General features: G+C 47.1%; 1 protein-coding gene across 5 annotated transcripts in view; it reads left to right on the top strand.

Annotated features, from left to right (window-relative positions):
* Positions 1 to 1532: 1532 nt before the first annotated feature.
* The window catches only part of SFXN1 (sideroflexin 1), a 51627-nt gene continuing 40629 nt past the window's right edge, over positions 1533 to 12530 (top strand). For 2 of the 5 annotated variants that reach the window (XM_008015347.3, XM_008015343.3), the window contains exon 1: positions 1541 to 1646. The gene's annotated coding sequence lies outside the window, so the exon portion shown is untranslated. The other 3 variants (XM_038010257.2, XM_008015345.3, XM_008015344.3) reach the window with 3 other exon arrangements.

Genomic DNA, 12530 nt, shown 5'->3' with positions numbered 1-12530 from the left:
ACTGGTTTTGGTTTTTTCTTTTGCAAATTTGTAAATAATTGTTAGTTTTCTTTTCTGTGTGAGAGAGAGAGACAGGGTCTCACTCTATCACCTAGGTTGGAGTGCAGTGGCACAATTGCAGCTTACTGCAACCTCCACATCCCAGGCTCCAGCAATCCTCCTACCTTAGCCTCCTGAGTAGCTGGGACCATGCGCCACCATGCCCAGCTAATTTTTTGTATTTCTGGTAGAGGTGGGGTTTTACCATGTTGTCCAGGCTTAAACTTCTGAGCTCAGGTGATCCACCCACTTCAGCCTCCCAAAGTGCTAAGATTACAGGCATGAGCCACAGTGCCCAGCAAAGAAGGGGCGATCGTTTGTATATGTTTTTGAGCCCAGCACTTGGCACAGGGTATGGTACAAAGAAAAAGCTAGTTAAATATTCACAGGAATTTGGAGGATGAGGAATACCACTCAAAATATCTGTGACATATTGCTTAAGTTTTAGAAGTTTTGTTTTTCACATTTGGATCATTAATCCCCCTGGAGTTTAGTTTCATGCATTATACAAGCAGGGATTTGGCTATCCTAGTACTGTTTAACGAATATCTAACCTTTTCCCCCTGACCTGCGATGCCAAATCACAGCAAGTTTCTACATGTGCAGGTTTCCACATGGCTGGCAACTCTGTTTGGCTCCATGAAGCTTTGTTGACCCTGGAGCGAACACACCACCTTTCTTATTTACCATTGTTTTATAACAAGTTTTGTATCTGTAGGACAAGTCACTCGGCCTTGCTCTTTTCTTCAAAGCTTGCTTGGCTATTTCTGGCTCTTTATTTTTTTCATATACATTTTTTCATATACATTTTGCAGTCCGCTTGTGCAGTTATAACACACACTCCACCATGCACACTAGTGTTGTCAAAAAATATTTTGGAATTGTCATAGGTCATATTTAAAAATGGAATCTTCCGATGAAATTTATGATGTAATTCACCATTTATTAGATTTCATTCGACCTTTAAATATGCCCAGGTTACCCACCTGGTCCAAAACACCATGATTCCTGTCCTGGATAACCTCAGCATCTCGCTAAACAGCCTCTCTGCCTGCACATCCCCTCCCACACAGTCTGTTTTCCATAAAGAAGACGGGGTGGTGGTGGTGGCGGCGGTGTTTTCCAAGACGTAAATCAGGTCGTGGCACTAAAGTCCTAAAATCGCCGTGTAGCGCCAGTCTTGCCAAGCTCCACACTTTAATTGGGTAAATGAGTGCGTGAATGTATGCTGGCTATGCCAGGCCTCGGGAATAAAGAAATGATAAAGAAGCAGTCCCTTAAGGGAAACCCAAATGGAAAACAGTGGCCCCGGCCCGCGCAGAGCCCCACACCACGGTGAGGGTGAGGATGGGCTTGAAGTTCTCCCGGAGCCGGGGCGCGGTCGCTAAACCAGAAGCGGAGTCGCGCGCGCAGGGCGGGGCCGGGACCGGGAGGGCGGGTCCCTGAGCCTCGTAGCCCCGGGGCGCGGACGCGCGCTCGCAGGCCCGCACGAGGACGCGCTCCGGGGACGCGCGAGGACACCGTGGCGGGAGAAGCGCTTCCGGTGGCGGCAAAGGCTGCACTAAGCGGGACCTGCGAGCTGCGCACGCTGCGGCCCGGGGGAAGCGGTGAGTCGCGGGAGGCAGGCAGAGCCAGGTGGGTGGGAAACGCGCAGGGGGCCCGGCGGAGGCGCGCAGGCTCGGGCAGGCTTGGGTCGTGCACCTGCGGGCCGGCTGCCGGGAGACCCCGGGCTGGGAGGTCGGAAGCCCCTTCGCGGGCCGGGGATGCCTCGGGCCGGGGGGTCCCTGCACCTGGGGATCCCTGCCATCCTGCTGCCGGACAGCACCCCGCTTCCAGCATCCCGAGGCCCAGCATCCCGTGGGCCTCCTCTCCGGTGGGGAGAGCCCTCCGCCGCCTCCCCGCGCGCCTGGCCGCGCTGTCTTCGGCGCCTGCGTGGCGAACTCGCCGCGGGGACACCAAGATGGCTGCGTCCCGGACAGCGGCAGCCAGGTGGCCCAGTGCCTGACCCCGCGCTCCGCGCTCTCAGCTTTGCTTCCTGGTGCCGGGGTCGGAGGGGAGACCACCTGGTTCCTGTCCTGGAACTCGCAATCCAGTAGGGAGGTGATGTGCAAGGAAGTAGATGCTTGGAATAGTAGTTGCTTTTCTCCTGAACTTTCACATCTGTCACAGGTCTCTAACCTGCCCAGAATGACAATAAACAGTCTACTAAGTGCGTGCCAGGTGACTTAGGTCCATGTAGTTTTACACTCTTCCAGCCCTGCGAGGTACTGGGTTCCAGATAAGAAAACTGGGGCTGAGAGAGGTTGAGTGCCCAAGGTCGCACAGCTGGCCATCCATAGTCCAAGGCCATCTGAGTCTCAGTCGTAAATGCTGCGTTCTCAAAGATGCTTTTCCTTGGCTATGCTGCCTAAAATTGCACCCTCATTCCCACACACGCCGTTTGTAACACAAACTCTGGATTTTTTCTTTAGTGTCTTTTGTCACTAGTTGAAATTAAAGGTGGTTGTTTCCTTCTCCTCATGTGAACAGGGCCTATTTTGTCTTGCTCAGCCTTTCTATCCCCTGCACGTAACAATTGCCTGCACCAAGAAGGCCCTCAGTGAATATTTGTTGGCTGCCTGAGTGAAAAAGCCTAGCTCTGCCTGACCCCAGAGCTTGGGCACTTAGCTGCTCCGTAGGCAACTCTTTTCTGAGTCCCCATAGCTTTTCCCTTGTGCATTTCTCACAGTCCTAGTCCCTCTTCTGCCTTGACTTCTAGATTTTGACTTGGGTGCCTCTGGATTCTCCATTCTTTGTCCATCCCCCGTTTGATCTGCTTTAATGTTCCCGGCATTGTCATAGGTGCCCAAGGAGGATGCAGGTAAATGAGGGGGCTTTGCAGCTCCTACAGCTTCAGACTTGATGTAAAAGATGAGAGGGAACTGTTTGGGAGGATGAATGGGGATGGCTACCAAGAAGTTCTGGAACCTCAAGCAGGTTCTTTCTCTCCTCAGCACTGAGCAGGTGTCTCACTTTCAAAAATACAGTGTTTGGGCCAGGCGCGGTGGCTCACGCCTGTAATCCCAGCGCTTTGGGAGGCCGAGGTGGGCGGATCACGGTCAGGAGATCGAGACCATCCTGGCTAACACGGTGAAACCCCGTCTCTACTAAAAATACAAAAAATTAGCCAGGCGTGGTGGTGGGCGCCTGTAGATCCAGGACTCGGGAGGCCGAGGCAGGAGAATGGCGTGAGCCCGGGAGGCAGAGCTTGCGGCCAGCCGAGATCGCACCACTGCACTCCAGCCTGGGCGACAGAGCAAGACTCCATCTCAAAAAAAAAAAAAAACAGTGTTTGGCGTGAGGAGCTATCAGCTCCCATCTCAGCTCAGTACGTATTCAAAGGTTAGATGGAGGCTTTCAGGCCACATGGATGTTCAGAAGAGGGATGATATCTGTGGTTACAGTTGTCAGAGAGGAACCTATGTGGCAAGGGGTGTCATAATTCAGGATCAGTGAAATGTTTAGCATGTTCTTAATTTTCTGTAAAAGTTTTATGAAATCCCATGGGGATGGCTACAGAAAGGCACCAACTGGCAGGGATATCCCTTCCTGCTCCTCACTTTCTGCAAAGAAAGCTGAGAGGACAGCCAGGGCACAAAGGCCGTAAGAGCAGACCCGTCATCGAACTTTGTTGTTCTGGAAGCCTTACATTGAAGTCAGGCATCTGTATCCTGTTGTGTAGCAGTGGTGAGCTGCATTCGGTTAGAGTAGAAACATGAGTGTGACCAATTTTTCCTTTGTGGTTAAAGGTAAGAAATCAGAAGTAGTGAATCCATTGTTTTAAAAAGGGGGGAACAAAGGGCTGTTGTCCAGAAAGTGAAAAATCATTAAGTTAGACCATGTATCAAACCTGCACTTAATTACACAAAGTTCAAAGTTACTAAGTTTTTCTTTAGCAGCTGTTAAATTGTAAAGTAGTTTTATAGACTTTGGTATATGGCATCCCTGAGTTGATTCTTATAAATGGATGGTAAAACTTCATCCAAATATGTCTAAAATATTACAGTTGGGTAGTGCTTGTCATTTTTTTTGCAAGCTGATACCACCATCTCAAATAGAAATCAATAGAATTTGTTTTAACTGGTAATAACATCACCCATCCTAAGATACTGCTTAAGAAATTCACACCCATAGTTGATCTTGAGGACCGGAATATGAGCAGTGGTTGTAATGTTACATCAGTGTTTTTGGTTTTTGTTGTTGTTTGTTTGTTTGTTTTTTGAGACAGAGCCTCGCTCTGTTGCCCAGGCTGGAGTGCGGTGGTGCGATCTCGGCTCACTGCAACCTCTGCCTCCCGGGTTTAAGTGATTCTCCTGCCTTAGCCTCCAGAGTAGCTGTTATTACAGGGGCCCACCACCATGGCTGGCTAATTTTTTTGTATTTTTAGTAGACACGGGGTTTCACCATGTTAGCCAGGATGGTCTTGATCTCCTGACCTCATGATCCACTCACCTCAGCCTCCCAAGGTGCTGGAATTATAGGCGTGAGCCACCGCGCCCGGTACCTGGGTGTTTTAAAGTTAATAGAATAGTGGGATCTGCATGGGAGGGGAGGACGTGGCAGTGGGAAGGGCAGGAGGCCTTGATTTTCCGTGTATTCCTGATTCTAGGCAGGCCCCACGTCTCCATGCAGAGCTATCCTGGAATAGGGAAGCATATGCAAGACAAATCCATTGCTGAATGGAAATACCCTTGGAATGAATCTAATGCTTTGCACGGAATTCAACTCTGTGATCTATAATTCGATCCCCTGTGTGACCACGCCCATAAGAAAGGGATACTATATGCAGATGACCAGCCCAAACAGAAATCAGGGAATTTGCTTTTTAGGCTCCTTGAGTTAGTGTGATTGTCCTTGTCAGACACACGTTCTCTGGCCTCCAAAGACTCAGAATTGAGTTTCAGAGTCAGATAGAACTGTGAAGGCTGTGTCCTCTTGGGCATGGCACTACATTTCTCCGAGTGGCTCTAGAAAACAGGGGAAGATAACTTGGAGGGCTGTCATAAGGATTTAGCAATCTAACAATGCATGGAAAGCTTAGTGTCTGGGTGCTCCGTCATGTCCCCTGGACAGTGGACAGCAGTGATTGACGCGCAGTCTCACACCTGCCTGGCCCTAGCTAAACAAACTGGGCAATCATACCCTGTCATAACTCTCAAAATACAGTAGTTTTAACCAACAGGCTTCCAGCTTAATAACGTAGTTATCACTGTTAATCTTTAGCCAAGATTAAAGGTCTTTATTACTAATTCCTGATGAAGCACATTCCCTGCTAACTTGTTTTCTATGATATTTTGGAAAACTCTTTTTTCTCGAGTAGTTAAGCATTTTCTTAGCATGCAGCTAAAACTTTGAAATAAAGTTTATCTTGGAGAGAAATTCTTTTTCTTACATGTTTCTGATCATCTTCAGGAAGCTCAGGCAGCCATTCCTGGCACCAGGAGCTGCATTTATGCACAGGACTGTGGCCAGTAAGGACAGGAGCTTCCACTCGTGGAAAGCCAGCTTATTAATAATGATTGCACTTTTGTTTGGCACCTCAATAAAGATTAATAGAGGACTCATACTCTTCAGTTTGCTAATCCTACCAACTCTATGAGCCGACTCTTATCTGTGTTTTATAGATGACAAAATTGAGGCTCGGAGATGTAAAGTAATTCACCCAGTCACATGTCTAGAAAGGAAATAACAGAATCAGGACTGAAATCTAGATTGTATTTGCTTAAGTCCAGTTCTCATTCCACAGGTTATCAGGGAGATTACGCCACAGGGCAGGGGGCCTCCATCAGCAGGGACCAGCCAGAAAAAAACCGCTGTGTGTTGGATCTTTCCAAACCCAGGACCAAGCCAGTGTTGAGTACATAAGAGGCCTTCAGTGGATACAGAAGGCATAAGTTAATTTTGTTTGTGAATGAATAAATAAAAAGACTTTCAGAAATCAATTGGGATGAGGCTCCACGCAACTATATTTACTCGAAACCTTAGTTAAGAGATTGAATTTAAACAGTTTTAAATTTCTCTATGAGATTATTTCTATCCCTTTTAAAGGGTGAAGTAATTTTTAAACATATATCATCTGTAAAATAATCTGTTCATTTAAATGCAGTATCATGTCATAATTGTTAACAGTTCCAGATAGCCAACATCATTGCGAGAATGTCTTTATGTGATCAAACCTTAAAGTCATTTTTCTTCTTAGCATAAGTGGCATCAGCCAACCACAAAATTTTTTAAGGCCCACTTTTTTCTCATACCCCACCAAAGTTTCTTAATACCATTAAATTCCAAATATTTCTTTAAAATCATTCATGAAAAAGATGCTTAGAATTAACACCTCAATTCCCCAAGCACCAGGAAGCCACATTACAGCTACTGCAATACACGGAGACCGTCTGTCACCAATCATTTCCTTCTAGCACGTCTGTTCTAGGCCCTTTCTCTTCCCTCCACACCCCATTGCATCATTTCTTCAGCTCATGAAAACTGAGCTTGCTGGACGTGAGGAACCTGCCAGTGTGCCGCTGTGTAAACCATCACATTTTACTGCTGCCTTTCTGCAGTCCTGAAGCCAGCGAGTAACTGCTCAGTAAGCATCTCTTCTACAGCTTCCCTGGGCCCCTCTGTGTCTGTGGTGGGCTGGGGCCTGCTCCCCTGTCTCCTAGCCTCTCTGAGTGCCTGAAGGCACCACCCCAGCGCTTCTGCATAACTCTCAAAGCCTCAGGTGGACAGGGCAGAGAGAGCACCCTCCCCACTGACTGTCTCCTCACTCTCCCTGGCATTGCTCACTTGCTTCACGTGCCATGAGGGTGATGAACCCACACACTCTGGAACACATTCTTTGGCGTCCTGTACTGTCTGGCCCTCTGAGGGACATTCTTCATGATCCTTGCCGCATCTGCAATGGGAATGCAAATATCTTATTCTCCAAAACTTTCTTTTGAAACCTCTGTGGTTTCATGATTATTCACACTGTTCCCAGTGTCAATGCAAGGCGGAGCAGTACGACTTCCTCCAGCGCAGTCTGCAGAAATCCAGAGTTGAGAAGCCTCTGTCCTAGCACTGTCCTAGGTCATGAAAGACCGTGAGTGATGTTCAAGACACCTCTGTAACAAGGTGTCTGATCTTTACCCAGTTTCAACCTTTCAGGCAAGCCTAGGGGCCATAATTTGCCAGATGGATGGCTGCATAAACCAGACCACGGATAAACGAAGGCCATTCCTGCACCTTCACCCCTACCCCAGGACCTCGTTCCCTCCCCACAACAGTGCCCGTGGCAGCCCCGCCCCACCACCCAGCCCTGCTGACCTGTCAGTACCAGGTGTGTGAAGCACATGCCCTCAGCGCATCTCTGCCTTGCCCAGGGCCAGCAAGTGTGCACTGGAATGCTACAGACCAACCAAGTTGCCCGACCAGCCCTGACCCCAGCGAGTGGAACGGGGTGCACCCTGGGGATCCCCATGTGGCGGCCAAGGCCTTAGGGATACCAACATCTCGCTCCCTGAATAGACTCCAGGCACAAAGCAGAGCCAGCCCAGGGGGCGCCTAGGCGCACCCTCCCCAGCCCAGGCCCCATGCATAAGGAGTGCTCCATGTCAGCATGCTTGGTGGGCCCCATTGATTTTTAGAGATGGGTTTTACTATGTTGCCCAGTTTGGTCTCCAACCTCCTAGGTCCAAGCAGTCCTTCCACCTCCGTCTCCCAAGTCGCTGGGATTACAGGCGCATGCCACCACACTCAGTGCTGTTGACTTTCATGTGAATAGGAAATAAGTTTTGGTGTTTGTTTTTGGTTTTTTTTTTAAGTGGGACTCCTGTTTTTTAAAAATGGATCAATTTGTCTGGGGTGCAAGCTACTTCTGTGCTTAAAGGTGGAAGTAAGTTCATGCGTGAAAGAAGTCTTGTCTAATTGAAACACGGCATCATGGTTAATAATAAAATGTTATCTGATCTGAGATCAGCTGTTTTTGTGAGAATACTAATGTGCCATTCCCGATTAGTCTGCATGTTTTTGGGGTTTTTTTAAATTCTGGGGGCAGAGGAACACAGAGCATCAAATCCAGTTGGTAGTTCTTATGCCACTATAGTACAACTTGAAATCCTTTTTAAGTAGAGGAAACAGTGTTGTATTCATTTCCTATTGCTGTTATAACAAATTACTACATATTTAAGTAGCTTAAAACAACACAAATATATTATCTTAGAGTTCTGGAGGTCAGAAGTCTAGAACAAGTGGGCTTTCCTTCTGGAGGCTCTAGGGCAGAGCCCCTTTCCCTGCCCTTTCCAGCTGTTAGGGACTGCAGCTCACAGCCCAGCATCACTCCAACCTCTGCTTGTTCCTACATCTGTTTCTTTGCCTCTGCCTCTTCTGCCTCCTTCTTTCTCTTATAGGGACCCTTGTGATGACATTGGGCCCACCAAATAATCCAGGATCGTCTCTGCATCTCTCAAGATCCTTAATTTAATCATATCAGCAAAGTCCCTGCACCATGTAAGGTAACATACTCATAGTAGTAAGTGTTCAATAAATAGATATTAAAGATAGCAGCATTTTTTATTAGACCTTTTCACAGCTTCCAGGGATTAGATGGAGTCATCTTTGGTGGCCGTTATTCTGCCCATCACAGGTACATGCGGTAGGCGCTTCCACTGCCAGGATTTCGGTGGGTTTGACTGGAGTCTGCAGATAAGCAGTTGGAGTCAAGCACTCCTGCTTCTTCCCTTGCTGGAAAGATGCGGTGGCTTTGAGTGATATCCCAGAATCTTGATTCTTCCGTCTGCAAAATGTGCGTAGGATGTCTGAATCACACTGTTGTTGTGAGAAGTTCTAGATAGAATATTCTCTAATACTGCAAGCTTAGGCCAGCATCTAGCCCAATTCCTTGTATGTAATGGAAATTCTTAAGATGTTAGGGCTCCCCTCTCCATCTCTCTCCTTTTTCCTTGCCTTCTAAGGAAGACATTTTTTGTGAGGCCTCCACAGCATTCTTGATCACTTGTACTGTAGAGTAACTTTAAGGTTATTGTAGTATAGAACTTCAAGTTTTTATTTAAAGGAAAAAAGGGAGGGGCCTCCAAGATATCATTTCTCTGCAGACATTAATTGGTGTCATACTTCAAGAAAAATGGCTAGAAGAGAGTGGTGAGTGGAAAGCTGGCCAGTGCCCTGGAGGCTGGTCCTTCTTTGAGCTCTCCCAGACTTGGTTCTGCCACCAGCATCTGCCATGCAACCTGGGCAAGTTATTTCCCCTCTGGACCTCGGCTTCCACATAATAAGCACATTGGAGAAATCATTTTTAAGACTATCCAGCTCTTATACATGATAATACTTAAATTTTATAGAGTACCCATATTTTTGGCTGGGTGCAGTGACTCACACCTATAATCCCAGCATTTTGGGAGGCCAGGGCGGGCAGATCACTGGAGCCCAGGAGTTCGACACCAGCCTGGGCAATACAGTGAAACCCTGGCTCTACAAACGGTATACAAATTTTAAGAATACAAAAACTAGCTGGACATGGTGGCAGACACCTGTAGTCTTAGGTACTCAGGAGGCTGAGGTGGGAGGATCACCTGAGCCTAGGGCGTCAAGGCTGCAGTGAGCTGTGATTGTACCACTGCACTCCAGCCTGGGTGAGAGAGAAGACCCTGTCTCAAGAAAAATAAATAAATAATATAGTAACCAATTCTCAAATAAGACCATGATGGCAGCAACTTGCCCTAAAGGTTGCCCTTATATTTAACAAATTAGAGATAGTTATTAGGAACTAGAATTCTATAAAAGCTACATATTAATTTTTGTTTTCATTATTTATATTAAGCATAAAGGAAAAATACTGATGGTGAGAATTATAATTAAAAGGGAAAAGAGATTACTTGGTATTCAATTTTCTGAGAACAGCCCCTATCAGATCTCCACCAGGGAACATCACAGATCACCTAGGCCCGAGGGCAGACACCAGAGGGTAGAGAACGGTGCAGGGAAGGAAATGGCTCACGGCCTCATATACAGCCACAGCCTGGGGTCCGTCCAGCATGAGGTCCACACCCAGAGCACATGCTGAATCCCACGCCCAGCCTTATGTTGAACCTCCTGGATCAGAACCTCTAGAAGGAGGATAGTATTTGTGTTTATAAGAAGCTCTCCAGGTGATTTTGATGTGTTGCATTGGTTCAGAACCATCAATCTGCACCAGCAGCTTTGCAGGAATAAACAGTCTCCTGAGGGGGGGAGGTTTAATGTGTTGTTCCGTCTTGCTACCACCATCATTGCTGTTAAATCCACCTCCTCCCCCTTCACTATCCAAAAATGGAAGTGACCGGCTACCAAGGTGTCTTCCTTTCGGCCAGTCAGGCTAACAATAAATTTACCTCTCATCTTCCAGGATGCCACTCTCTCCTGGTTTGTCACCCACCAGTCACTCCCCAGCCCACTTTGTGTGCCTTCGGTCCTTTCTGACCTCTTCACCCCAGAGTCCTTGGATCTCTTCTCTATTTACCTTCACTTCCCTGGTGATCTCATCACATCCCATGACTTTAAATGTAATCTCTGTCTGACAACTCCCACGGATAATCTCCAGATTAGACTTCTCCCCTGAACCTAGACCTGCTCATTCTGCTGCCCGCTGGACATCTCCACTTGATGCCTCCTAGATGCCTCAAACTTACTCCGGGCAAATCTGAGCTTCCTGTCTTCTCCGCTGGCCCTCTCCTCCTCCAGTTTTTCCAACCAAATACCTTAGGAACCTTGTTTTTCCTTTCTCTCACATCCCACTAGTGTGAGGTGTCAAGAAATCCTGCTGGCACCATTGAAGAAATACCAAGAGCTCCAGTACCTCTTGCCACCTGCGCTGCCCCCCGGCTCTGTCTGGATCTCTGCAGGAACCTTGCAGCTGCTCCTCCTGTGTCCACTCTTATCTCCCCGTTGTCTGTTCTCCACACAGCAGCCAGAGAGATCCTTTCAAATTGTGAGTCCGTTCATTTCAGTCCTCTGATCAGAACCCTCTGATGACTCCCATTTTTTGCAGAGTGAAGTGCAAAGGCCTTACAGAGGCTACACGACCTACATCATCTGACTCCAGCCTAAGCCATTGCATCTCTTACCTGCTCATCTCCCATCTCCCGCTTCCTCACTCCACTCCAGCTCATGCCTTCTTGCTGTTCTCTGAAGTCACCAGATGCATTTTTGCCTTAAGGTCTTGGCAATACCTTTTCCCTCTGCCTGGAATGCTCTTCCCCCAGATATCCACATGATTCAATTCTTCACTGTCCTCTGGTCTTGCTGCAGTATTACTTTCTCAATGAGACATGCCCTGACTACCTTATTTAAAAATGCAGGCCCTGCTGATGATCCTTCTTATCCTGTTCTGGGGTATTTTTGTTTGTTTGTTTGTTTTCCCCAAACTATTTACTGTCTTCTAATATAATGAATAGTTTACTTGTCTTTTGTCTTTTTTGTTTATTGCTGTTTTCCTTTCACCTCTGCCATCCCAGCGTCAGCTCCAATAGGGCAGGAATTTTTGTCTTCTTTGTTCCCTGATACAGCCCAAGAGTCTGTCATGTAGTAGGTGCTCAATAAATATATATTAAAGATAGCAGCATTTTTTTTAGGCCTTATAGAAAAAACAAAGCTAGCAGATTTTTTTTTTCTCCTAAGTATTTATTCTGTTATGCATTTAAACTATGGTCTACTTGAGAGTAGGAATTGTATCTTTTATTGGCTCATTCAGAAAGGGGAGGAAATTAGGCCAGATTTTCTGTTTTATTCAGTTGTATGATTACGTATGGCATTTATTTGATGACCTCTAAGGATAGAAACAAATGCTGTGTAATACACGTAATTGTAACTTCAAAATGTGGCTCATGGACAGGGGCCAGCATGTGAACCCACCTGCTTGAATTCGCCTGCACGCCCTATAGGTTGCTAAGATGCCTCAGCAGAGCCCAAGCCTCTGTAGACAAGTCTGAAAAGGGCTGCTTTTCAGAATATGAACTGGACTCTGCTTTTTGTAATACACTTGATATATTCTAATTCAAAATTTAGTCATGTCTGCATACAATGACATACATTTCTTGTATCCCCATGATGGTGGTAGCAAGAAGGAAGACACTGCACAACACATTCAACTCCCCTCCTCGGGGAACTGTTTATTCCTGCAAAGCTGCTGGCGCCGATCGATGGTTCTGAACCAGTGGAACACATCAAAATCATCTGGAGAGCTTTTGAAACAGACAAATATTATCCTCCTAGAGATTCTGATCCAGGAGGTCCAGCACAAGGCTGGGCATGGGATTCAGCCTGCACTCTGGGTGTGGACCTCATGCTGATGGGTACCAGGCTGTGGCTGTACATGAGGCCATGAGCCATTTCCTTCCCTGCACCCTTCTCTACCCTCCTGTGCCTGCCCTCAGGCCCAGGTGGACTGTGATGTTCCCCGGTAGAGATCTGATACAGAT

This window comes from Chlorocebus sabaeus, chromosome 23, assembly GCF_047675955.1.
Source record: "Chlorocebus sabaeus isolate Y175 chromosome 23, mChlSab1.0.hap1, whole genome shotgun sequence".
NCBI lineage: Eukaryota > Metazoa > Chordata > Mammalia > Primates > Cercopithecidae > Chlorocebus > Chlorocebus sabaeus.
This window is presented reverse-complemented; position numbering and strand designations above follow the sequence as displayed.